A 23,525-nucleotide genomic window follows, 5' to 3' on the forward strand; every position below is an offset into this window, starting at 1 on the left:
CAGAGGTAAAAATTATTGAATTGAGACCTGTAACCTAATTGCTGCCTCCTAGTTAAATAGACTAATTGTGTGGTCACTATAGAGAGGTGGGACATGACTGGAGGAAGTTGGTGCCTAAGGGATGTGCTGAAAAGGGTTCATCTCTCTGTAGCCTCTTCTCTTTCTGCTTCCTACCTATCACAATAGAGCATTGCTTTTCTGCCATGCCATTCTACCATTGAATACTGCCTCACCTTCATCCTGTAGCAATGGAATTGACCCACCATGGACTGAATCTCTAAAACTGATCCAAAATAAACTTTTTCCTCCTTAAAGTTGTCTTCGTCAGATATTTGGTCATGTAACAAAAAAACTAACACAGGTATCTAGTTTTTGCAGCACCCATTTGTTAAAAAGCCTCTCTTTTCCTCGTATATTTTTGGCATCTTTTGTCATGGATCAGATGACTGAATCTGTTTTGGTTTATTTGTATTCTATTCTGTACTGGTCTAGTTGTCTGGTCTTATGCCAGTATAATGCAGTTTGTGTTACTATACCCTCTGTCATACGAATTGCAAGCTCCAAATTGCGTTTGCCATTCTCAATCTTTTTTGTTCTTCTATGTTAGTTTTAGGACTCCTCTTTTCTACTGCTGTGAAAAATGTCATTGGAATTTTGATGAGGATTGCATTGAATCTCTAGACCACATTTGTTAAAATGCCCATTTTAGTTGTATTCTGCCTATTCATGAATACTAGAGGTCTTTCCATTTTCTAGTGTCTTCTATCTCTTTCTTCACTGTTTTGTAGTTTTTCTTATAGAGGTCTTTCACTTCTTTGAAGTAACTTATTCCTTGTAGTATATATTTTTTAATGGTATCATGAATGAAATAATTTTCCTAATTTCTTTTTGATCAGGTTTCTTACTTGTTTATAGAAAAATTATTGGTATTTTGAAAAGTTATTAGTCCATTGTTATGCATAAAATGGAATTCATTATGCCATATTCATACATGTACATAAGATAATTTGATCACTCTATTCCCTAGTACCTTCTCATTCCCTTCCCTCCTCCCTATCTATGGTACTGATCCCCCTGCCATCATTGTCATCATCACTGCAATTAGTACCTTATCTCTCTCTCTCTCTCTCTCTCTCTCTCTCTCTATATATATATATATATATATACACACACACACACACACACACACACACACATACATACACATGTGAACCTATATATACGTATATAAATGAGTTTCATATATATATATATACACACACATATATATATGGTTCATTGTAGTATATTTGTATATGGACATAGCATAATTTGGTAGATTTCATTCCCCGTTGTCCACTCTTCTCCTCCCTCTCATTCCCTCCCCAACATTCTGTTAGTCTCCCTCCTGTTTTTTTTTTTTTTTTTTTTTTTTTTTTTTTTTTTTTTTTTTTTTAAGATTCCCTCCCCATTTTGTGTTTTCTTTCTCTCTACTCCCTCCCCACCTTCTTTCACATATGAGAAAAAGCATTCAACCTTTGACTTTCTGAGGAATCCCTCTTATTTCACTTAGCATGATCTCCAGTTTCATCTGTTTACCAGCAAATGACTTAATTTCATTCTTTATGATTGATTAAAACTCCATATACCCCATTCTTTTAATCCATTCATCTGTTGATGGACACACGGGTTGGTTTTGTAACTTAGCTATTGTGAATTGTGCTGCTATAAATATTGATATATATGTATCACTGTAGTATGCTGATTTTGGTTCTTCTGGATAAATACCAATAAGTGGGATAGCTGGGTTATATTTGTATTCTTGATTACCAACTGAAGGAAGATAAGAATCTCAATGTAGTTTTGATTTTCATTTTAATAAGGATGTTAAACATTTTTTATGTATTTGTTATGTTTTGACTTTCTTTTTTTCTTTTTTTTTTTTTTGGTGTTAAGAAGTGTTTTGTGTGCTTTATATATTTTGAATGTTAATCCCCTGTCAGAAAAGTAGTACACAGAGATTTTTTCGCCCATTCTTTAGGCTCTCCATGCTCTCAGTTGTTTTCTGTGCTCTGCAGAAGCTTTTTAATTTGATGCCATTCTAGTTACTGATTCTTGGTTTTATTTCTTGAGTTTTTGAAATCTTAAGTAAGTGCCTACATCAATATAGTTGGAATGTTGACTTCCAGTAGTTGCAGTGTTTCTATTTTAATTCTTAGGTCTTTGATCCACTTTATGTTGATTTTTGTGCAGGATGAGACGTAGTTTTATTCTACATATGTGCAGTTATTCCCGATACTGCTTGTTAAAAGGGCTGTTTTTTCTCCAGTGTCTGCTTTGGGACCCTTTGTTAAAGATCAAATGACTGTTATTTGTGTGGGTTTATTTCTGTGTCTTCCATTCTGTTGTCTTTTTTTATGCCAATATCATGCTATGCTGGTTGTGTTAATTGTAGCTCATCAATATAACGTGAGATCAGATATTATAATGCCTCTTGTATTACTCTTATTTCTCAGTAATGTTTAAATTAATGATTTTTGTATGTTGATATTGTATTCTGCTGCTTTGCTGAATATATTTTATAAGTTCCAAGAGTTTATTGGTAGATTCTTTAGAATGTGGTAAGTATAAAATTATAGGAAATGTTGATGGGAATAATTTGATTTATTCCTTCCCTGTTCATGTGCATTTTATTTCTTCCTCTTGATCTAATTGCTGTGGCTAAAATGTTCAGTACTATATTGGATAGTAGTGGCAAGAATGTACATCTCTGTCTTGTTCCTGATTTTAGAGGAAATACTTTGAGTTTTTCCTCATTACATGTGATATTATCTTTGGCTTTGTCATATGTAACCTTCATTATTTTCAAGCTAGTTCCGTCTATCCTGTTTTCCCACCATTTTTATCATGAAGTGTGTTGAATTTTCTCATAGACCTTTTCTGCAAGTTTTGAGACATGTGATTTTTGTCCTTGCTCTATTTATTTGGTGTATCACATTTATTAATTTGTGAATGTTGCATTACTAAGATGAAACAAGTTGATCATCACATGATCTTTTTGACATGTTGCTGAATCAAATTTGCAAGTATTTCTGTTAAGAATTGTTGCATCTATATTCTTTAGGGATATAGGTCTATAATTTTTTTTTTTTTTTTTTTTTTTTGAGTACTGGGGATCAAACCCAGGGCCTTATGCTTTATGCTTGCAAGGCAAGCACTCTACCGACTGAGCTATCTCCCCAGCCCCTATAATTTTCTTAAAATTATAATTTTAAGAATCCCAATCTGGTTTTGGCATCAATGTGATAACTGAGTTTGTAGAATAAGTTTAGAAGTGTTCTCTCCTTGTCTGTTTTATGGAATAATTTGAGGTGTATTGGTAATAGTTCTTTAAAGATCTGATAAAATTCAACTGTGAATCCGTTTGGTCATGGGCTCTTCTTTGTTAGGAGGTTTTAAATAACTATTGGAATGTTACTGCTTTTTTGATCTGGGTTTTCTGTTTCTTCCTGGTTCGTTTTTGGTAGATTGTATGTGCTTAGAAATTTTTACATTTCTTCTGAGTTTTCCTTTTTATTGGAATAACAGATTTTCAAAATTACCCCTAATAATCCTTTGAAACACAGTGGTGTCTGTTGTTATGTCCTTTTTTTCACTCATTTTATTAATTTGGGTCTTCTCTCTTCTTTTAATGAATTTGACTAAGGGTTTATCAGTCTTGTTTATCTTTTAAGAGAAGAAACTCTTTGTTTCATTAATCCTTTATATTGCTTTTGAGGTTTTAAAATTTATTAATTTTGGTGGTGGTTTTTACCATGTCTTTCTTCTTTTGGTTTTGGAGTAGTTAATTCCTTCTGCTCACTGGCTTTTGGCTCATTCTTTTCTTTTCTTCTCTTTTCTTTTTCCTTCCTTCCTTTCTTCTTCCTTCCTTCCTTCCTTTCTTTCTCTCTCTCTCTCCCCCTCCAATACAACCAAGTGTTCTAGGTTGTTTTTCTATTCTCATTTGATTCTAAGATTTTATTTTCTCTCCTGATTTCTTCATTGACCTACTCATCATTCAGAAGAGCATTATTCATGTCCATGTGTTTGTGTAGTTTCTGTAGTTTTTTCTTTCTGTTGATTTCATTTTGTTATGATCTAATATGACGCAAGGAATTATTTCAACTTTTTAAAATGTTTTCTAAGACTTGTTTTGTGTCCTAAACTAGGGTTTATCTTGGAGAACATTCCATGAGCAGCTTCAAAGAAAGCATATTCAGGTGTTGTTGGATGAAATATTCTGTAGATATCTCTTTAGTCCATTTAATCTGTAGTACTTTTATGTATGTAGTGTCTTTGTTGATTTTATATCTGGATGATGTATCTATTAGAGAATTGTATTGAAGTCACCATGATTATTGTATTGAGATTTAACTGAGTCTTACTGTCAAATACTGTTTACTTTTTCTAATTAGGTGCACGGGTATTTGGGGGATAAATATTTTCAATTGTTATTTCTTCTTGTTGTATTTTTTTTTTTCTTTACCATTGTGTAGCAGTCTTTTTAGCCACTTAGGATTTTGCCTTGAAATTTGCTTTGTCTGATGTGAGAGTAGCTACCCCTGCTTCCTTCGGGCTCCATTTGCATGAAATATCATTTTCCATCATCTCACTTTCAGTCTGTGGATGACTTTTCCAGTGAGACGTACTTCTTGCAAGGAACACGTGTGGCTTTTGTGTTATCATCAGATCTGCCTGTCTGCACCTTTTAATTTGAGCCGTGAGATCATTTCTTTCACTGTTGTTATAAAGAGAAATATATTATTTTGTGACTTTATGTCTAATGTTTGATTCAATTCAAATTCTCTTTTGCTTATCTACTCCTCTAATGAGACTTATTCCTTTGCAAGTTCTCTTTGTTAAAACTTCTATCATCTTCTGTGTGTAGAAGTCTCTTGTTTTCTCCAGTACTTGTTTAGTGGTCATGGTTTCCTTTTGTTTATGCTTATCACAAAAAGTTTTTATTTCTTCTTTGAGTCTGTCATGTAACTACTGGAAATAGCAATCTAGGTTTGTAATTATGTTCTTTTGGGGCTTGAAGTACATCGTTCCAAGCCTCCCTGGCCTTTAAGGTTTCTGCTAAAAGATTTGCTGTCATTTTGATTGGTTTAGTTTTATAAGTGACCTGGCATTTCTCTCTTGTAGCTTTTAAAAATTCTTTCTTTGGTCAGTATTTTTGACATTTTAGGTATAATGTGTCTTTAGGTATAATGTGACTTTTCTGTTCTTGTCTATTCAAAATTGTAAATGCTTCCAATACCTGAATGTCTATCCCATTCCTCAAGTTTGGGAAATTTTTTTTTTTATTACTTCATCAAATAGATTATCAGTATCTTTAGCCTGTTTCTCTTCCTATTCTTAAATGCCTGTTAGGTCTTTTAATGTCTGATAGTTCTTATGTATTCTGATCATGGTGTCTTCTTTTTTCTTTCCTTCTTTTTTTTTTACTTTATTGCTCTTTGAGTTTTCACATTATAATTTAGTCTTCAAGGCCTGGAATTTTGTTTTCTACATGATCTAATGTATTAGTGAGACTTTCAAATGATTTTGTATTTGAGATTTTCATTTCCAGGATTTCTGTTTGGTGCTCTTTATGAATCTGTATCTTTTAATTGAAATGCTCTTTCATAGCCTTCATTCCTTCCTTTAGTTCTCATCATAGATGTTCTTTTACTTCAGTAATCATTTTAACACGTATTGAATTCTTTATCTGGCATTTTCTTGATATCAGTATCTATGAATTCAGTTATTAAAGAGGTATGATCTTTTGGGGGATCTTATTACCTTGTTTTCTCACATTTCCTGTATTTCTGTGTTGATATTTACGCATCAACTGGGATGATTATCTCTTCCAATGTTATGTAAGGACCTTTTTAGTCAGCTGTTTCTCTTAACTGTGTGCCCTTGGTTGGGAGTATACATGATTTTTATATTCAATCCCTCACACTGTTTTGAGAGGAGATAACAATCAGATGTTGCCGTTTTAGAACAAAGCCATATGCTAATAACCCTTCAAAAAAATATGCTAAACATGTTCTCCACAACTCATTAATCTAAAAGTGAAAGTGTGGAGTGATTTTCTAGAATAAGTTGAGAAATTAAGTATTTAACTAAAGTAAAATTGCTATTAAACTGTGGAAGATATAAGGAAAGAGGGCAAAGGAAATGGCAATGGAGAGACAGGAGTAGAAAACACAAGAAGAAAAAGAGGGAGAGAATATAAAATGAGCAAGGAGAAAAAAGAATGAAATTGATTTAATTCATTAAAAGAAATATATAAAATTGGGTTAAGGAATGCAATATTAAATAATAGGGAGAAACCTAGCAAATCAATACAAAAATAATATCTGTGCAATTAAAAACTTTTAAATTATTTCATACTAAACTATTTGAAATGCAGAGATTTCTTATTGGGGCTTCTGGATTTGAATTGTATTGGGTTTTAGCAGGTTTAGTAAAGGCCCACACCTCCTAGTTTGACCTGTAAGTTTCTCTGGATGTGGAGGTAGTAACTCCTTCAGCCTACCCCTAATGCAGATCTAGTTGACTCCCTCTATTGTTTGGTATCCTGGGTGCCTATTACTTTCTTTAGGATCAGAGGAAAGAATCCCCCCTAATTTGTAGTTTAGCATCCATGTCTCTTCCTGGTTGATACTGCAGTATGATGTGCCTGCCTGTAAACGTGCTTCCTGCACCCAGAGCTGTCAACTGAACTGAGCTCACCTGTGTAGATTTGAGGATACACAGGACATGGCAGCCCTGGGCAGAAGTGCAGAAGCCCATCCGTAGTAGCACTGGGTAACCCATGGGAGGTGCAGAGTAGATGCCTGTGGCTGGGACACAAGTATGAATGGGCCTGAGTCTACTGTTGCCAGCACTGGGATTGTATAAATACTCAGGCTGCTCTTGGGGCATGCATGTGCAGTGGCAGTACAGAATGCTTCTGTCAGCTACTGAAGAGGTTACAGTTTTGGCCAGGGGCTGAAATGTATGTATTACCAGAATGGTGCTAGTATGTGCTCAACGGTGGCCAGTTTCTAGGTTGTGTGCAGCACTGCTAGGCCTCAGATGGCTTCTGCTGTTTAATGGTGCACACTCTGTATGCCTATGTGTTTTCTCCTGAGAATTTTGTTAGTCCACCTAGGATTACCCTATATGTGATCTGATGTTTTCTTTTTTCTTGTTGCTTTTAGAATTCTTTGTCTTTTGAAAGTTTGAGTGTAATGTGTCTCAGAGAGGATCTTTGGGTCATTTGAATGTCTTAGATATGGATATCTGTATCTTTCCCAAGATTGAAAAAGTTTTCAGTAGTTATTTCATTAACTAGTATTTTCTATGTCTTTTTTCTTTCTCCTATGCTTTTGGAATATTCATAACATGAATTTTTGCTTGTTCAGTAATATACCATAAGTCTTGTAGGCTTTCTTTGTTGTTTTTCTTTTCTTCCATTTTATTTATTGTAACATGTATTGATTTTACGTATTTATGAGGCTCAGTGTGATATTTCAGTATAGGCATACAGCATGCACTGATCAAATTCAATCTCCCCTTATCCACAACTTTCTAACACACATGACCCTAACTAACCTGTATTAATTACGCTTCTGTATTCAGGTTGATTTTTTTTTTTTTTTTTTTTAATGTCCTCAATTTTCATCAGTTTTCTGCAACTGACAGGATTTTACTCTATGGGTGAATAATACTACATTTTGTGTATATGTGTATACACAAATATGCATGCATCCATATTTACATGTGTACATGCATACCCCATTTCTTTTATCCATTCATCCTTTCTGGGTATGGTATTCTTGGTTGGCAGTTTTTTCCCTTCAGAATTTATAATACATCATCTTCTTCCCTCTTGAATTGTAAGGTTTCTGCTAAGCAATCTGCTGGTCATCTAATGGGGATGCCCTTAAATGTGACATGACATGATAATCTCTCATAGATTTTACAGTTTTTTGTCTTACATATTTGACAGTTTGACTATAATATACCTATGGTGAGGTTTTTTTCTGGTCATGTCTACTTGACATCCTGTGGATGTACATGTGTACTATATTATCATATTTTTGTCATGTTTCTTATTTTCTTATGTTGAAATTTGCACACCTCATGGATTATTTATCTTTACCACTTGTATGGGGTGACCATAGTAAGCAGCTTTCTCTTGAAGGATATACCTTTAGGTGTTGTATTGTTATGCAGTACTAGCTTTGTTTCCTGCCTGGGCACCATAACTCTTTTCATTGTGATTAATGACTTTGGACACAGCATGATACCACAGAGTTGAAGAACCCACTATCTGTGACCACACAAGAGTGGGGGCACTCTTGTGGTTCAGGCAGGTGTGGTACAAGCATAAGTGTACCATGTGGGGTTCTCACCATGTGACTGTGCATACAGTGGAAGTGGTGGCCCCTATTAGGCAATGGGGTTTTCCTCATGTACTGTTGATGCTAACTCTGCTACTACCAGCATCTCTGACACTGATGGTGCCAACAATAGTGAGGACCTGAAACATTTGTCCTCCAGCCAGTCAGTGATGCAGGCTCTGGTGCTGCATAGGGAGAGTTAGTGGCATGAATCAAAGCGGCCACTCCAGTCTCATACCCAGCGATGACAGCACTGTGGTCAGAGATGATATGGGGTCAGTGCAGTGGTAGGAAACACATAGGTGGAGTAGCAGTAAGAACCACTGTGTTTCTCTCACCCCTTTGGTGACTCTGCACACCTACAGAGTGGCAGATGGAGCATGGAACGGACTCTTCTAAACCCGCTTGTACACCTGAGGGAGGGCTATAATTTGAACTGTGGAGTTGTTGCTCAGTGTGCTGCAGTGGATTGGGCAGCAATGGGAACTGCAGTATTTCTTCCCCACCCTGTCAGCAGTGGGTGCCTGAGGGTTGACAGGGAGGTGGAGGCATGAGGAACAATGCGAATAAGTTTCCCTGATCTTATTCTCAAGGGCATTATTCCCTATAGTGCAGTGCAACCACAATCACTATTGAGTTCAGTTAGGTTCCTAAAGCACTCACCTTTCCAAGACAGCTCCCTCTTCCATCCCTCTTAGCCAGTGCAATGAAATGTCTTTAGAGTCCCAGAGACTGGAATATGCAAGGGTTTTGATCCCTAAAGGAGCCCCAAATCAAAAAAATAGCTTAACCTCTTAAAATTCCTCTAGCTACAGCAATCTGGGGGTTTGAGGGACACAATTTGGAATCCTTTTCCAAAGCTAAGCTGACTATTCATATTTCAGATTACTTATCTATATGAACTGTAAGACCATGAGTACTGGGAAACTTTCCAGTAGTTAGAATTAGCAGTGTTCACTTTGATAGTTTGCTGGGACTCTTCCTTTCACCCTTACCCCTGCAAGAGGGAATCTCCCACTGCCCACACTATGAAGCCGGGGTAGCAGATGCCAGGGTGTTTTGTTTCTCTTTCTGTGCTATTGTCCCAGGTTTCTGAATCTTACAAGGTTCCAGTCTATCTTGCTGATTTCCAGTGTTCTTCCACGGTCACTAACCTCAAAATACAGCCTTACACCTGTTACTTTGGTTCTTCTTTTTGAAGGAGGTGAGTGTACAGCATCTCTGTTTAATTCACTTGAATCCCCGTTCTTCATTCCTTCCCTCACCTTCCTTCTCCCCTTCCCTCACCTTCCTTCTCCCCTTCCCTCATCCCCACCCCTTATGGGTTTATTTCAAAGTCTTGTCTGTATCTTCTCTGAATTTCTCATTCATAAGAATTAGCTTCCTAATTTCATTGTATTGTCTTCCTGTATTTTCTTTCTCATTGAGTTCCTTAAAATCATTACTTTTGCGTTCTTTTCAGGCAATTCATCAATTTCCTTTTCTTTGGGGGCAGTTTTATATCAATTTTATATGGCAGCTTTTATAGAATAAGACTTTCTTGGAAATGTGTCCTAGAATGTTGGTTGCATGGTCTCTACTGGCTTTGGTTTTAGGTGAGTGTTTTTTTTGCAGTGGCACTGTAACTTCTTTGGCTAAAATAAACAACAGCAATATTTGCAGTTGTGTCCATGCCCTAGGCTGTAGGAGTTGTAGAATTGTACCACCTTTTGTGGTATTGCTCTTAGTTGAGCTGGGATTGCCTAGTAATCATGAGCACAGTGTATACTGTTGAAGTTGTGGGATCCTGTAGTTTCCTCAGGTCTCATGTTGGTGGAACTGCTCTGACAGGCCCAGCCATGCAAAGCATGGCTGGACCAGTAGCAGAGGCATAGCACCTGTCACTTCTAGAAGGCTCATGGAGTTGAAGTTGAACCAGTGGGTCCAGGTAAGTGCAACTGAGGGCTTTACTGGTAACTTCATGGGACCTCTTGGGCCTAACGTAGACAATTTGGGCTACCCACCTGCTTCCCAGAGTTGTATGTGTTAGCAAGGGTACCTGCTTTCCAGTTCATCAGCAGGTTGTGCTTCTGAGAATGAGCCTCCTGACTGTTTTGCAGGAACCTCAGCTGGGCCAAGTCCTCAGGGTAGGCTGCCTAGGTGCTTCCCAGGACCATGTGAGACTGGGCAGCTAGTTCAAAGGGCTTGGTTGGCCAGGAGAAACTGCTGTATGAATTCCTAGGTGGGTAGAGTCTCAAGGTGATGCTCTGTACCAGGAACCTGGTAGAGTGGGTACAGTGTGGGCTGGGCTCTTTTTCTGGGGGTAGTGTAGTGTTATGGTAACCAGCAGCTCCCCAAACTGTGCTCATGACCTTAGAGGGCTGCAGACTTATCTAACAGCAAATGATTCAGGTGTCTAGAGTGCTAGGAGCCTCTTACTTATTAACCTTTCCATGCTGAGTGTCTTGGTTAAAGGCCAATCTCGAAGAACAGGGTAAGACAGTATATGCCAATTGCTTAGTTCTCTTCTCTAAAAGGCCATCACGTATCTTCATAATCCCTATTTGTTCTTCCATGTCCACACACAAACACTCCAGTGAAATAGCTATTTTTTCTGCATTTGGCCCTTCCTTTTGGATGGAAGTCTGGCACCTCCTTCTTATCAACCATCTTGGTGGCATCACCCTTAAGTACTTTTTTCTTTTGCACTGACTATAATTTCCAGTACAGTTTGAATAAAGTCATAAGGAAAAAATACTTGTTTTTGATCTTAACATCACTATCTATCTAGGAAATACAAAACAAAAGCACAATGGTATCACCTCACCCTAGTTAGAATGTCTATTATCAAAAAGATACAAATTTGTGAGAACTTGGAGAAAAGGAATTCATATGCTTGTTGTGAATGTAAATTAATACAGTCACTAAGGAAAAAATTAATTCCTCCAAAGTTAAAAGAAGTACCATATAATCCAGTAATCCAATACATTTATAGTTATATATTCAATAAAAATGAAATCACTGTGTCAAAAAGACTGCTATGCTTCCTATGTTTATTGCAGCACTATTTACAGTATCTAAAATCTGGAACCATCCCTAAGTGTCCATTAATAGAATAATGGATAGAGAAAATGTGATATATGTATATACTAACAGAATACTACTCAGCCATAAAAAGGATGAAATTTTATCATTTACAAAAACATGAATAAGCCTCAAGGACATTTTAAGTGAAATAAACCAGGTACAAAAACATGGTCAATGGGTACCATGTTAAATTTAGAAGAAATAAGTTCTCGTTCTTTAAGACCTTTGCTGTATAGACACTTAGCAGTTTGATGTAATACCATTATTTTATTTTGTTTCCTGTACTATTTCTCTTCTTTCCTCCATTTTTGGGATCTTCTTCAAAATATCCTTGACCATTCCAATATCCAGAAGCATTTCTCCTGCTTTCTTGGTATGGTTTCATAGCTTCAGATCTTATGAAAGTCTTTAAACATGTACAATTGATTTTTGAATTGGGTGACAAATGGGGTCTCATTTTATTCTTCTACATGTGGAAATCCAACTTTCCCAGCACCATTTATTGAAAAGGCCATCCAATCTCCCATGTGGATTCTTTTTGTCTTTGTCAAAAGTCAATCAGCTACATATGCTTGTGTTTTACTTCTAGTCTATTTTGTTTCATTGATCTATGTGTTTCTTTAAGTCTGAGATAGGGTCTTGCTATATTGCTGAGGCTGGCCTTGAACTTGCAGTCCTCCTGTCTCTGCCTCCCAAGTCACTAGGATTACAGGCATGTGTCATCATACCCAGCAGCTCTGTAGTATATTTTGAAGTCAGTAGTATAATGCATCCTGCTTTTTAATTTTTTCCCAAGATTGCTTTGGCTATTGGGGGTATTTTGTAAGCCCATATAAATTTTAGTATTGTTTTTTTCTAGTTCTGTGAAGAATATCATTGGTACTTTTGTAGGGATTGCTATCTTGATTCCTATTTCAGATAATTTGCTGTTGTCGTGTAGCAGTACTGCTGAAGGTTTATTTTGTTTGTGTGTGTGTTCAAGGTTGATTTCATATCCTTCAACTTGCTGAGTTAATTTATTAGTTGTAATTGTTTTCTTGCAGAGGGTTTGGGTGTTTTCAAGTTTGTTTGCCCTTCATTTATTTTTCTTGCCTGATTGCTCTGGCTAGAATTTCTAGTACTTTGGAGCAAATGTGATGAAAGAATGGGCATCCTCATGCTTTTCATTTGTATATTTTTGACTCATTTGTTTTTCATTATTTATTGTTTATTTTACGATGTTTCATTTAATTATTCAGATATACTTTCCTTTAATTCTTTGATTATATTTATTAGAGCCTCTTTAAAATATCTTTAGTAAGGCTGGGCATATAGCCTAGTGGTAGAGTACTTGCCTAGCATTCTTGTTTTGGTACTGGGAATTGACGGGGATGCTTTACTACTGAGTCCCATCCCCTTTTTATTTTTTTATTTTGAGACAGGGTCTCACCATGTTTCTTAGAGCCTGAGCCTCCAGAACTACTGGAATTATCGGCATGTGTCACCATGGCCAGCTTGCCTAGCATACTTGAGGCCCTAAGTCTCATGAGTCCCTAGCATGACCAAAAAAGAAGATTCTTGGTATTTGACATGTGAGCTCACATGTGTTTCAGATCTTTATTATGGGTTATACTTTGCTGTTTTGTTTTGTTTTGTTTTTTCTATTGGGAGGTAAATGTCACAGAGCTTTAGCTTTTTTTCCCATTTATTTTCTTATAGAATGTGCTCTTTTAAATTGAGTTCTTTCATGCATGTGGGTATTTAGTGCTTGACTTCCAACAAATCAGCTCCCTGAGCATCAAAACTGATGGTATTCATAGGCATGCTCAACCTTGGCACCTGATCTGTCTTAGGACTTTTGAAAAAATCAGTTTCATGCCAGAATGGCATAGGTGTCTGCTCTTTTTATCCCAGGTTCATTAAATTTTTATGAATAAATGTTTTTGCCTTTTTAAAAAAAATAGATTTCCAGAAAACTGAAGTGTGAGTGTTTGTGTTTTTTTGTTGCAGGTTTTGTGGTTTTTGTGTTTTGTTTGGATACTGGAGCTTGAACTCAGAGGTGCCTTATCTCTGAGCTACATCCCCAGCCCATTTTGATTTTTTATTTTGAGACAAGGTCTTGCTTAGTTGCTAAGACTGACTTTGAACTTGTGATCGTCCTGCCTCAGTCTCTTGACACACCTCCCCACTCCCAATCCCATGCGCCCCGTCAGGGAGTGAGGGAGAATTTTGATTCTACCTTCAAGTCTGCAGTATTTTGCATCTTGGTACAGAAATCTAGATTAACATTTTGAAATTCTTTTGTGTTTTGATTCTTTAAAGTAATAGATTCCGTATTTCTGATTTGCCTTATTGCCACCTTCTAAAGGAAGTCTCCTGTCATTCTTTCTCTTGCATCCTTTTTAGTTTAGTTTATCTTTTTGCTCTGGCTACCTTTTAGATTTTTCTCCTACCAGTCATTTTTAAGCAGTTCTCTTATAGTGTTTTTTGGTGTCATTTTTGTCCTCTTTTCTTTCTTATTGACTTTCCTTAACATACTGTGCTTTCCTTTAGCTTCTTGAACATATGTACTTTTTCCTAATGATTGTTTTACTGGTTTTGTCATGTGTATCATTTCTTGTTCTATTTGTCTCCCCATTATGGGTTGTTTTTCTCCTTCCTTTCAGGACTTAAGTTTTTTATTGAATGCATGGCATAGTGGGTTTTTCCTTCTGTTCTGGGTACTTTTATATTCTCACCAATATTATTTCTACTTTTTTCCTGGGACACAGTTATGTTTTATCTTTTCATACCTACTTTAAGGTTCATTAAATGGACCAAAAGAGCATTCAGTATTCAAATAATAAATTTTGTTCTCTATGTGGTGTCTTGTGAATTATAAGGTGTTCCCACCCTGGCTTATCAGAGCACAAACTTCCTAACCATGTGTTTTGTCCCGTGATCATTCTCTTTGGTCCTTTTATTCTTTCTCCATCCTAGAGTAGTTTCTTCACATATACAATACTGAAGAGACTGTAGGGTTCTTTTGCAGATCTTCAGAACCTGTTCTTCCTGTTCAGCCGTCCCTTTTAATACTGTGCCTTATATAGTATAATCACATTGGCCTTCCTGGAGTCCCAGCTCCTTCTCAACTCTGGTATGTCCTAGCTCTACTCCCTGCTTACTATGCTGCCTGACAAGTATAGAACTGGTCCAGTTTTAAGGTTTACCTTGTGGAACCCCTTGTTCAGAGATTATTGTCTATAATTTCCCTGAATCTTTAACACCAAATAAAATAGCATTTACTATTTAATGATTCATTTTTATCATGTCTTTTATTTTATTTTGTATTTTATTTTGTCAGACCTTATATAAATTTGTATTGGATCTTTTTTAGCTTACTACTGATACATAAAGAATTCAGTCATTCAAAACTAGTGCCATTATAATTGACAATGTAATCTACCGTCCAGATGTGAACAATACACCATGAATATCACTCATTAATTTTCCAGAAGTATCATTCAATTTCCTTCATTGATGAAAGGGAGATGTTACTGCATTTATATTCTTGAAATAGTGGGTGCTATGAGAGATGGCACTTGAACATCTTGGTCCCACCCACCAACCCCAACTTCAAACACAAGATGAATCTCAATTGTATTTTGCTGGTCTACTGTTAATTTATAAGACATGCAGAAAATAGTCTGACTGAAGTTCCATGGTACCATTTAATCTACAGTGTGAGAATTGTACAGACCAGATGACCCATTTGCTTCATCAAATGAGTGGCTTATAGTAAAAACAAGTGAATATAAAATCATCCATTTAAAATACTGAATATGAAAAAATTATTTACATATTTATATTTAGCAACTAGGGTAGCCTTTAGAATATTGAAGAGATAATTAATCAGAATATAATACTTTGGAATTTAACCTAGATCACATTTATAAAGGATACAACATATAGAAGGTTACTTCTGGTTTCACCAGTCCTTAGTTGGGGTTGGGATCCTGGGGACTGAGACACACTCCTTGTCCTTTTTATTTTTTATTATGAGACAGGGTCTCATTAAGTTGTTGAGGGTGAACTTGAACTTACAATCCTCCTGTCTCAGCCTCCCAAATTGCTAGGTTTATGGGTATGTGCCATCATGCCCAGCTTCATCAATCCCTTAGAAGAAAATTTGAAAAGAAGGTTGGAGAGAAATAGTATTAATGATGTAACCAATATTTTTTAAAATTAACCTTTAAAAAATTAGAATCTTGGGACTGGGGATATAGCTTAGTTGGTAGAGTACTTGCCTCGAATGCAGAAGGCCCTAGGTTCAATCCCCAGCACGACCAAAAAAAAAAAAAAATCATCTGATTAAATGATTAATTCATATTAAATGTATGATTAAATGTGTAATTTCTGATTAAATGTATAATTCATTAATACAAGAGAAATAACCAGCCACTATTATGGGTGGACAAAGAACACGATTTCAGCGCTTTTGAGAAGATGAAAAATGGTAAATATTTATTTTCTAAGTTGAGTCTTCCATTTTTTTTGTATTATAGTAAAACCTCTCAGAAATCATTTTAGAACTATTCATATGATATCATTATATAGTTTATTCTGAGCAAAGTGTCATTCTATTACTTCAATCTCACTTATAGTTCATCTGTGACCTAACTTGTAGATCTGTTTGATAGTTAAAATATGTGTTAATTAGACAATATCTTTCTTTTAAAGGAAATGTGTCTTTGACAGTGTATTTTTAGTCTTATTTATGCCCAGAGTTCAGTTTGTTGTAAACTTCTGAGGAGTAATGCATGGTAATAGATAGCCATGTCAGGTTTTCTGTGGGAGACTTACTGATGCAATGTCTTTTTTCTTTTTTGTCACTATTTTTACTAATGAATAATGCAACAAAAATGAGAGGAAAACTAGCTTCAATTTATTTGACCTATTTTTCTTGTTTTGCTGTGCTGGGTCTTCAACCCAGGGCATTGTGTATGCTAGGCAAGTACTCTACTGAGCTAAAAATCTAGTTGTAAACCTTTTACTTTATTATTATTATTATTATTTTAGTTGTCAATGGACCTTTATTTTATTTATTTATATATGCTGCTGAGAAACAAACCCAGTGCCTCATTCATGGTAGACTAGTGCTCTACCACTGAGCTATAACCCTAGTCCCCTATTACATTTTTAGTATGTTTAAAATAACTCTGGTCAGGGACTATAGCTCAGGGGCAGAGTGCTTGCGTAGTATGTGAGAGGCACCGGGTTCGATCCTTAGCACTGCATAAAAATAAACAAGTAAAATAAGCGCATTCTGTCAATCTACAGCTACAAATTTTTTAATAATAATTATAAAATAACAGATCAGACTGAAATAATAAATAAAAGAATTAGCTTTAATTAGGAAACAGGAGAGTTTTATCTCTTCAGGTATATACTTTACTTCTCAGAAACCTTCCTCTTCTTTCCTCTTATCATTTTACATGCTTCTGTGTTTCCTTTAATGCCTTTACTAATGTTCAGCAATCCTTAGGTTAATACTTATTTTTATGATCTTACTGTAAGTTATGGTCTCTGGTCTCCAATTCTTTTTCACAATCTAATAACATATTGTTTTTCAGAAACTCTTTCAGCTATTCTTTCATAGGCTGCTTCTTACCAAAACAGACAGAAAACCCTTTATAGTTGGTCTGTTGTAGAAAATATAATTTTTTTGCCCAAATCTTATCTACAGAATTAGTTACTATATGAATTCATTTTGTGCTGCAATTTAGATAGTACACCATTTTTAACATTCTGAATTACTTCTCATTTTAGAGTCCTTGTGAGATTCCTTGTATATGAACAGTGATTGTGTCAATATCTCTATATTCACCAAGAGTTTTCCCCAAAATTTGTTTTACAGTCATATTTATTTTTTCTACATCCTTACTAGGAAAGCATCCATAGGGATAGTGCAAGAAGCATTTAAGATAGAGTCCATTTTTTTTGTAAGCAGAATATCATTAAATTTCCATCTGCCAAGAGTTCAGACTTTAAAGGGTCATGTTTCCCAAAAAAGATTTAACAATCTGTAAATTGAGTTTTTCATAAAAACAAACATGATTACTTTTTATGCTATAAAATAGTGTTAGAACAAAGAATTTTTGTAATTGTACCACAATTATAGTTTTCTATTTCTTGTTCTTTTTAAATTTATTTTCATTGTAAACAAATGGGATACATGTTGTTTCTGTTTGTACATGGAGTAACAGCATACCATTTGCATAATCATACATTTACATAGGGTAATGATGTTTGATTCATTCTGTTATTTTTTCCTTCCCCCCACCCCTCCCACCCCTCTTTTCCCTCTATACAGTCCCTCCTTCCTCCATTCTTGCCCCCCTCCCACCCCCCGTTATGTGTCACAATCCGCTTATCAGTGAGATCATTCGTCCTTTGGTTTTTTGAGATTGGCTTATCTCACTTAGCATGATATTCTCCAATTTCATCCATTTGCCTGCAAATGCCATAATTTTATTATTCTTTATAGCTGAGTAATATTCCATTGTATATATATACCACAGTTTCTTTATCCATTCATCAATTGAAGGGCATCTAGCTTGGTTCCACAGCCTGGCTATTGTGAATTGAGCAGCTATGAACATTGACATGGCTGTATCTCTGTAGTATGCTGATTTTAAGTCCTTTGGGTATAGGCCGAGGAGTGGGATAGCTGGGTCAAATGGTGGTTCCATTCCAAGCTTTCTGAGGAATCTCCACACTGCTTTCCAGAGTGACTGCACTAATTTGCAACCCCACCAGCAATGTATGAGTGTTCCTTTTTCCCCACATCCTCGCCAACACCTGTTGTTGCTTGTATTCTTGATAATCGCCATTCTAATTGGGTGAGATGGAATCTTAGTGTAGTTTTGATTTGCATTTCTCTTATTACTAAAGATGGTGAACATTTTTTCATATGTTTGTTGATTGCTTGTAGATCTTCTTCTGTGAAGCGTCTGTTCATATCCGTAGCCCATTTGTTGATTGGGTTATTTGTATTCTTGGTGTAGAGTTTTTTGAGTTCTTTATATATTCTGGAAATTAGTGCTCTGTCTGAAGTATGAGTGTGAAAGATATTCTCCCGCACTGTAGGCTCTCTCTTCGCATTGCTGATAGTTTCCTTTGCTGAGAGAAAGCTATTTAGTTTGAATCCATCCCAGTTATTGATTCTTGCTTTTATCTCTTGTGCTATGGGAGTCCTGTTAAGGAAGTCTGATCCTAAGCCAACAAGGTGAAGATTTGGACCTACTTTTTCTTCTATAAGATGCAGGGTCTCTGGTCTGATTTCAAGGTCCTTGATCCATTGTGAGTTGAGTTTTGTGCAGGGTGAGAGATAGGGGTTTAGTTTCATTCTGTTGCATATGGATTTCCAGTTTTCCCAGCACCATTTGTTGAAGAGGCTGTCTTTTCTCCATTGCATATTTTTGGCACCTTTGTCTAGTATGAGAAAATTGTATTTATTTGGGTTTGTGTCCGTGTCCTCTATTCTGTACCATTGATCTACCTGTCTATTTTGGTGCCAACACCATGCCATTTTTGTTACTATTGCTTTGTAGTTGAAGTTCTGGTATTGCGTTACCCCCTGTTTCATTATTCCTACTAAGGATTGCTTTAGCTATTCTGGGTTTCTTATTCTTCCAGATGAATTTCATGATTGCTTGCTCTGTTTCTATAAGGTACATCATTGGGATTTTAATTGGAATTGCATTGAATCTGTATTGCACTTTTGGTAGTATGGCCATTTTGACAATATTAATTCTGCCTATCCAAGAACATGGGAAATCTTTCCATCTTCTAAGGTCTTCCTCAATTTCTTTCTTCATTGCTTTATAGTTGTCATTGTAGAGATCTTTTACCTCTTTGGTTAGATTGAGTCCCAAATTTTTTTTTTTTTTTTTTTGAGGCTATTGCCTCAAAATGGAGTTGTTTTCCTCATTTCCCTTTCAGCTGTTTCGTCGCTTGCGTATAAAAATGCTTTACATTTATGCGTGTTGATTTTATAGCCTGCTATTTTGCCAAATTCATTGATGAGATCTAGAAGTTTTCTGGAGGAGGTTTTTGGATCCTCTAAATATAGAATCATGTCATCAGCAAATAGTGACAGCTTAAGTTCCTCTTTTCCTATTTGTATCCCTTTAATTTCTTTAGTCTGCATAATTGCTCTGGCTAGAGTTTCGAGGACAATTCTTGTTCTTTCTTTAAATTTCCAAATAAAGGATAATCTTACCTTCATATTTAGTCAGTCATTTCAAGGCCCTAATGATACAATGCAGTGAATATTAGTCTATTGTATGATTGTCTTTATACCTTTCGCCTCGTCTTAAAAATGTTTTTACCCCCTGCTTAATATTTGCCTTGGAAACTGTCAAATGCCACAGCTCGATATTACCATTTCTAAATGAGATGAGGCTAGGAGAAATAAAAATTGCATATTAAAAAATAAATTTCATATGAACTGGAAATTGGAAGGTCTTATGTATGAAAAACTTATCTTTATATAAAAATATATTAATCAAATCAGAGAATATTTGGAAACATATTGCACTGTTACTTTACAACCTACCTTCTTAAATATAAATTTTAGTTCCTAGAGTGCAAGAATATTTTGTCTAATAGTAGGAATGTAAGATAGGAATAATGAAAGCATAGATTTCAGTAGAACTTGAAAGAATAATCAGTGTAGTAGGTAATCTAATATAGAATTTAGCGTATTTTAGACATAGGAATGACTACAAACATGTAAGTTCTGACACACTTGCTGTTTGAACTAAAGGAGAACTAATTTGTGATCCAGACAATAGGTTACAATGAGCGTGATAAGGATTCTTAACAATAATAATAAAAACTAATGTTTAGCTACGTTTTACCATAACTCCCAAGCTTGGCAGTGTAAAACATTTATACTGTCATAATTTTATGGATCCAGAATTTGGGGGTCCCAGCTAGGTAGTGCTAGCACAGATTTCTCAATATTGATTATAGTTAATATCATACAATAGGATGACTATTGGTAATAATATTGTACTGTACATTTCAAAAAGTTAAGAAGAAAGGATTTAAATTTTTTGCTACAAAGATAAGTGAGCACATAGATACGTTTAAATTTGATTTAAATATTACATAGTATATACATGCATCAGTATCACTTGTTACCCCATTAATTTGTAGGATTTTTATGTATCAGTTAAAAATTAATCCAAAAAATGATTGCTATCGAGACATCCCTTGAGAATGCAGGTATCTTAGACCTTAACTAGAATTGTAGGATCTACTTCCAAGATAACTTATTTACATGTCTGACAAAAGTCCCCAGTTATTTCACAGAGGTTTTCATAGGGCAGCCTGAATGTCATCAAAACATGGCCGATGGCTTTTTGCATAGAGAGTTGTTCAAGAGATAATAAAACAGAAGTCACAAGATCTTTTTTACTTATCTTCAAAAGTAACAAGTCTTCATTTTAACCGTATTATATTCATCAGAGATAAGCTATTTAGTATATTCACACTCAAGTAAAAGGAAATTAATCTTCACCAAAGAGAATAGTAGAGTTAAGGTGAAAAGGATCAGATTGACACCTGAAGTTAAACAAGCCCTGGGATTCCTAGGAGATATGCTGTATCCAAGTATTGGCAGTCATGCAGAGAAGCTGTATTCCAAGAATGAAAGCTGTTTAGGAGTCTAGTTGATGAGACAAAAATGGCTTTAGAGACTCAGTTTTAGCAGGGTGCTTCCCTCACACAACCAAGGCCCTTCATTCAATCCCTAGAACTGCACAAGACAAAAACATAAAACAAAAACAAGGGAAAAACCCAAAGCATTAGAAATTAGGAATATATAGAGAGATAGCTGTAAGAAATGTTTTAAACAAGATTTTTTTCCCTTAAATAAAGCTAAGCCTTTTTATCCTCTGACCTGTGGGAAATAGACACGCTTAATCCCATTGTTTTTTTTGTTTTTTTTTATTTTCAATAATTTATTATGCATATGCCCATAAACACATTACATTCGTCACAGAACATATACCTGTAACAGGCCTCCCAGAGGGGAGTAAATAACACTCAATCTAATGAAGGGGCGGGTGTTTTGTGGTTAATCCCATTGTTAATGGTAATTCTAAGAATTAACTTAATTCTAAGTGTAAAGGAAGAATGAGTGAAGTTGTTCAACCTTACTGTCATGGTAGTTTTAATAAGTATACCATGCCTATTGATTTGTTCTCAGGCTGCTTCCATGAGTTTGTATAATAATACTTAGCCTGTTGTTGTTTGTTTTTGTTTTTGTGTGGTAGGACTGACTTTTATAAAGGTGGTATAATAGTAGTCAGATGGATTCCTTATAGAGTTTATGTTTTATAATTGTGTTTTGTTTTGGAAAGGGATTGTTTTGTTTTCTTTTGGGAATTGTTTTTTGTTTTTTGTTTTTTTTCTTTCTGTTATCATTTCTTTTTATTTGAACAGCCCTGTAGAAAATAAAGTATGTAACCCTGCACCTTGCAGAGACAGAAGTCTATATTAAACAGCAAGATATAATCAAGTGACAGGCAAGGATCTGAAACACTGATTTAGAGAGAAATTTTAAAATATCTAATAAAGTTGAAGATATATATTCATTCTCACCCAGTAATTTAACTTCTAATTATAAACCCATTGTCTAATAGATGCTGTTGACCACATCCTACAATGGATACACAGTTGTTTTCAAGAGAGAATATTTACTGCCTTACAACATTGTATTAGATTCCCATCACTGTGACAGATATCTGAGATAAACAACTTTAAAAGGGAGAAAAGGTTTATTTTGGCTTACAGTTTCTGAGGTTTCAGTCCATGATGACTTGACCCTGTTGCCTTTGGACCTGTGGTGAGGTAGTACATAATGATAGGGAGCCACATGATCGAAGAAACTTCTTGCTTCATGGTAACCAAGTAGCAAAAAATGTGAAGAAGGACCCAGGGTCCCAATAGTCCCTTTGAGAGTATGCTCCCTATGACCTTCCCTGAGGCCCCACTTCTTAAAGTTTCCCCACCTCCCAGTAGTGTGTCAGATTGGCAGCCAAGTCTTTAGCATTGGGTCCTACAGGGGACATATAAGATCCCAACCATTACAAAGATGTAAAACATTCTGGTACTTTCTTACCTACATATTTTTATATATTTGTTGTAGCTCATTAACTTTATTTTATAATGTACTAGTGGATGTTGATATACTGTTTGAAAAACTGCTGTGGACAAACACTCATACATGTACACAAGAAGATATGTACATCAATACTCATGGAGTCATTGTTAATTAGAGCAAAAACTTGGAAACAACCTAAATGCCTATAAGTAAGAGATGTATAAATGATTTGTAATATGCTCATAGGAACACTGAGTACCAGTTAAAATTAATATATTAGAGCTATATCCATTGGTATGTATAAATTGTAAAACTTGGTTTATGAAGAAGCAAGTTGGAGAAGAATATCTACAGGATGTTTATGTGAAGTTTGAAAATATATGAAACAATTTAACAATATGGATGAAGTTAAAACAAAGATAAATATAGGAATGATATTCACTAAATCAAGGATTGTTATTTACTTTTATGTAGGGAGTTGCATCAGTAAGGATATAGAAAATTTTACCTATAATATTCCTTTCTTTGCTGAGCAGTAGATACATAGTTATTCATTACATTGTTTCGATATCATTTTATATCTGAAATTTTTTGTTTTAAGAAAAAAGAAATTTCCTTGAGCCTTTCGTGTTTCAGAATAGCATTGGTATCATCTCATACTTGTGGTAAAGTTATTTGGGGGGCGTGTACTGGGGATTGAACCCAGGGGCATTTTGACAGAGTTACATTCCCAGCCCTTTTTATTTTGTATTTTGAGACAGTCTTACTAGATTGCTTCAAGCCTAAATTACTGAGGCTGGCCTCTAATTTGTAATTCTCCTGCCTAAGCCTCCCAAATTACTGGGATTAGAGATGTACTCCACCACTCCTGGCTACATTTTGTACTGTATTGTCTTCTTGAGTCTAGACTGATAAGACTAAAATGATAG

At 35.5% G+C, this 23,525-nt stretch overlaps 1 protein-coding gene across 3 annotated transcripts in view; it reads left to right on the top strand.

The window, feature by feature from the left end:
* The window catches only part of Stag1 (stromal antigen 1), a 378,160-nt gene that overhangs the window by 239,018 nt on the left and 115,617 nt on the right, over positions 1–23,525 (top strand). The gene's annotated exons all lie outside the window — the stretch shown is intronic.

Source organism: Sciurus carolinensis, chromosome 9 (genome assembly GCF_902686445.1).
Source record: "Sciurus carolinensis chromosome 9, mSciCar1.2, whole genome shotgun sequence".
NCBI classification, from domain to species: domain Eukaryota; kingdom Metazoa; phylum Chordata; class Mammalia; order Rodentia; family Sciuridae; genus Sciurus; species Sciurus carolinensis.